Genomic DNA, 5,207 nt, shown 5'->3' with positions numbered 1-5,207 from the left:
TTTGGAATATTCCTCCTGACAGAGCTGGTGTAGCTGAGTCAGGTTTGTAGGCCTCCCTGCTCGCACTCGCTTTTTCAGTTCTGCCCATACATTTTCTATGGGATTGAGGTCAGGGCTTTGTGATGGCCACTCCAATAGCCTGACTTTGTTGTCCTTAAGACATTTTGCTACAACTTTGGAAGTATGCTTGGGGTCATTGTCCATTTGGAAGACCTAATTGTGACCAAGCTTTAACTTCTTGACTGATATCTTCAGATGTTGCTTAAATGTATCCACATAATTGTCCTCCCTCATGATGCCATCTATTTTGTGAAGTGCACCAGTCCATCCTGCAGCAAAGCACCCTAACAACATGATGCTGCCACCCCAGATGCTGCCACCCCAGATGCTTCAAGGTTGGGATGGTGTTCTTCGGCTTGCAAGCATCCCCCTTTTCCCTCCAAACATAATGATGGTCATTATGGCCAAACAGTTCTATTTTTGTTTCATCTGACCAGAGGACATTTCTCCAAAAAGTACCATCTTTGTCCCCATGTGCAGTTGCAAACCGTAGTCTGGCTTTTTCATGGCGGTTTTGGAGCAGTGGCTTCTTCCTTGCTGAGCGGCCTTTCAGGTTATGTTGATATAGGAATCGTTTAACTGTGGATATAGATACCTTTGTACCTGTTTCCTCCAGCATCTTCAAAGGTCCTTTGCTGTTGTTATGGAATTGATTTGCACTAAAGTACGTTCATCTCTAGGAGACAGAACGCATTTCCTTCCTGAGCGGTGTGAAGGCTGCGTGGGCCCATGGTGTTTATACTTGCGTACTATTGTTTGTACAATGAACGTGGTACCTTCAGGCGTTTGGAAATGGCTCCCAAGGATGAACCAGACTTGTGGAGGTCTACAATTGTTTTTCTGAGGTCTTGGCTGATATCTTTTGATTTTCCCATGATGTTAAGCAAAGAGGCACTGAGTTTGAAGGTAGGCCTTGAAATACATCCACAGGTACAACTCCAATTGACTCAAATGATGTCAATTAGTCTATCCGAAGCTTCTAAAACCATGACATCATTTTCTGGAATATTCCAAGCTGTTTAAAAGGCACAGTCAACATAGTGCATGCAAACTTCTGACCCACTGGAATTGTGATACAGTGAACTATAAGTGAAATAATCTGTCTGTAAACAATTGTTGGAAAAACTACTTGTGTCATGCACAAAGTAGATGCCCTAACCAACTTGCCAAAACTGTAGTTTACTAAAAAGAAATTTGTGTAGTGGTTGAACGGGTTGAATGGGTTTAAATGTCTCCAACCTAAGTGCATGTAAACTTCAACTGTGTAATATATATATACTGCTCAAAAAAATAAAGGGAACACTAAAATAACACATCCTAGATCTGAATGAATGAAATACTCTTATTAAATATTTTTTTCTTTACATAGTAGAATGTGCTGACAACAAAATCACGCAAAAATGATCAATGGAAATCAAATGTATCAACCCATGGAGGTCTGGATTTGGAGTCACACTCAAAATTAAAGTGGAAAACCACACTACAGGCTGATCCAACTTTGATGTAATGTCCTTAAAACAAGTCAAAATTAGGCTCAATAGTGTGTGTGGCCTCCACGTGCCTGTATGACCGCCCTACAACGCCTGGGCATGCTCCTGATGAGGTGGCGGATGGTCTCCTGAGGGATCTCCTCCCAGACCTGGACTAAAGTATCCGCCAACTCCTGGACAGTCTGTGGTGCAACGTGGCGTTGGTGGATGGAGCGAGACATGATGTCCCAGATGTGCTCAATTGGATTCAGGTCTGGGGAACGGGCGGGCCAGTCCATAGCATCAATGCCTTCCTCTTGCAGGAACTGCTGACACACTCCAGCCACATGAGGTCTAGCATTGTCTTGCATTAGGAGGAACCCAGGGCCAACTGCACCAGCATATGGTCTCACAAGGGGTCTGAGGATCTCATCTCGGTACCTAATGGCAGTCAGGCTACCTCTGTCGAGCACATGGAGGGCTGTGCGGCCCCCCAAAGAAATGCCATCCCACACCATGACTGACCCACCGCCAAACCGGTCATGCTGGAAGATGTTGCAGGCAGCAGAACGTTCTCCACGGCGTCTCCAGACTGCCACTTCTGTCACGTGCTCAGTGTGAACCTGCTTTCATCTGTGAAGAGCACAGGGCGCCAGTGGCGAATTTGCCAATCTTGGTGTTCTCTGGCAAATGCCAAACGTCCTGCACGGTGTTGGGCTGTAAGCACAACCCTCACCTGTGGACGTCGGGCCCTTATACCACTCCCATGGAGTCTGTTTCTGACCGTTTGAGCAGACACATGCACATTTGTGGCCTGCTGGAGGTCATTTTGCAGGGTTCTGGCAGTGCTCCTCCTATTCCTCCTTGCACAAAGGCGGAGGTAGTGGTCCTGCTGCTGGGTTGTTGCCCTCCTACGGCCTCCTCCACGTCTCCTGATGTACTGGCCTGTCTCCTGGTAGCACCTCCATGCTCTGGACACTACGCTGACAGACACAGCAAACCTTCTTGCCACAGCTCGCATTGATGTGCCATCCTGGATGAGCTGCACTACCTGAGCCACTTGTGTGGGTTGTAGACTCCGTCTCATGCTACCACTAGAGTGAAAGCACCGCCAGCATTCAAAAGTGACCAAAACATCAACCAGGAAGCATAGGAACTGAGAAGTGGTCTGTGGTTACCACCTGCAGAACCACTCCTTTATTGGGGGTGTATTGCTAATTGCCTATAATTTCCACCTGTTGTCTATTCCATTTGCACAACAGCATGTGAAATTTATTGTCAATCAGTGTTGCTTCCTAAGTGGACAGTTTGATTTCACTGAAGTGTGATTGACTTGGAGTTACATTGTGTTGTTTAAGTGTTCCCTTTATTTTTTTGAGCAGTATATATATATATATATATATATATATATATATATTTACGTACAGGAGGATATGTATACGTACAGGAGGATAGTTGCCAGGTTCAACAAAAACCTGTAGAATGTGTTGTGTCCCCTCTCTGTTCCAAAAATAACTTGAATTCCTCCAGTCTTTTGTCATATTTTTCAACATCTAGGGCGATGAGAGATATCCAAGTAAACATCAGAAATGTTGAATTGTTTTATGAAATCGCCAGTGCCTCTCAAATATGAGGGCAATTGTCTTATACTGGGGCGAATAACTTCAATTGGGGGAGTTAGAATAGTGGAATACACAAGGTTCAATTTTGAAATGTGTTAGTGCATCAGCAGTTTTCCTCATGTCAATCACTGACAGTCACTCAATTAGCCCATGTCAGCTAACATTTTATAGATTGAGAGGTAAGTTAGTCTAGCCAGCTATCTAAACATTTGGAGCAATCATGGCTGAGTAATCAGGGGCCCTGACCTCCAGGGGTCCCCATTGATTTTGTTAGTCCCTCTCACTCAGATATCCTATGTGTAACAGTATAACTTTAGACCGTCCCCTCGCCCATACCCGGGCGTGAACCAGGGACCCTCTGCACACATCAACAACAGTCACCCACGAAGCATCGTTACCCATCGCTCCACAAAAGCCGCGGCCATTGCAGAGCAAGGGGAACCACTACTTCAAGGTCTCAGAGCAAGTGACGTCACCGATTGAAACACTATTTAGCGCGCACCACCGCTAACTAAGCTAGCCGTTTCACATCCGTTACATATGCACATGGCAAAATGTGTAGAATTGCAACCAAATCTTGCTTAGGGCCCCCAAAAGTGACTGATGAAAGAAATTGATATAAAGAAAATGATGGGAGCTGTTTTGTTAGACTTCAGTGCAGCTGTTGACATTATCAATCATAGTTTTCTGCTGAAAAAAACAGGTGTGTTATGGCTTTACACCCTCTGCCACACAGAGGGTGTTCTTTAATGGAAGCCTATTACTAATGACCTACAACTAGCCTTGAGTAAAGCCTATGTACACTGATGATTCAACATTATACGTCAGCTACCACAACAAGTGAAATCACTGCAACACTTAAAGAGCTGCAGTCAGTTTTATAATCGATGGCTACTAATAAGCTGGACCTAAATATAAAATAAATAAAAGCATTGTATTTGGGCCAAATCATTTGCTAAACCGCATCTAAATCTTGTAATGAATAATGTGGCAATTGAGCATGTTGAGGACACTAAACTGCTTGGTGTAATGATTGACCAGGGATGGGTGACTTTGATGAGGGTGGGGGCCACAAAAAACTCATGAGGGGCTGCATCGGTTCGTGGGTCTGCGTACCCGCATCCACATCCAATAATTCCCTAAATTCTAGACCTCACCTTAATCTGATAATGAATGGTGTGGCTGTTGAACAAATTGAGGAGATTAAATGACATGGCGTTACCTTAGATTGTAAACTGTCATGGTCAAAACATTTAGATTCAATGGTTGTAAAGATGGAGAAAGGTCTGTCTGTAATAAAGAGATGCTCTGCTTTTTTGACCACACACTCAACAAAGCCAGCCTTTCAGGCTCTAGTTTTATCTTATCTTGATTATTGTCCAGTCATATGGTCAAGTGCTGCAAAGAAAGACCTAGTTAAACTGCGACTGGCCCAGAACAGAGCCACACATCTTGCTCTTCGGTGTAATCAGAGGACTAATATTAATGCTATGCATGCCAGTCTCTCTTGGCTAAAGGTTGAGGAAAGACTGACTGCATCACTTCGTCTTTTTCTAAGAAACAATGTGTTGGAAATTCCAAATTGTTTGCATAGTCAACTTACAAAGCTCTGACACACACACTTACCCCACCAGACATGCCACCAGGGGTCTTTTCACAGTCCCAAGGTCCAGAACAAATTCAAGGAAACGTACAGTATTATACAGAGCCATGAGTGCATGGAACTCCATTCCATCTTACATAGTGCAAAACCTGGTTTAAAAAAAACCAAATAAAGCAACACCTCACAGCACAATGCCTCTCCCCCATGTGACCTACTTGTGTGTATGTACTGACATGTATGGGTACTGACAGATGCACACACCACTACATGTTAATGTTTTTAAATGTATGTCAATTGTTAAGTATTTTAAAATATATATATATATTTTGTTTTTATTGTAGGAACACAAAGAATGTACAAAGTCAAAGAAAATAACAAAAAAAGATCTGGCAGTTACAGTGCACTTCATACCTTCATCATCATATTAGTTACATTAACATCTTTGAATTAGAC

The sequence above is a fragment of the Oncorhynchus mykiss genome, chromosome 17, assembly GCF_013265735.2.
Source record: "Oncorhynchus mykiss isolate Arlee chromosome 17, USDA_OmykA_1.1, whole genome shotgun sequence".
In the NCBI taxonomy this organism is placed as follows: domain Eukaryota; kingdom Metazoa; phylum Chordata; class Actinopteri; order Salmoniformes; family Salmonidae; genus Oncorhynchus; species Oncorhynchus mykiss.
Note: the sequence above shows the minus strand (reverse complement) of the source record.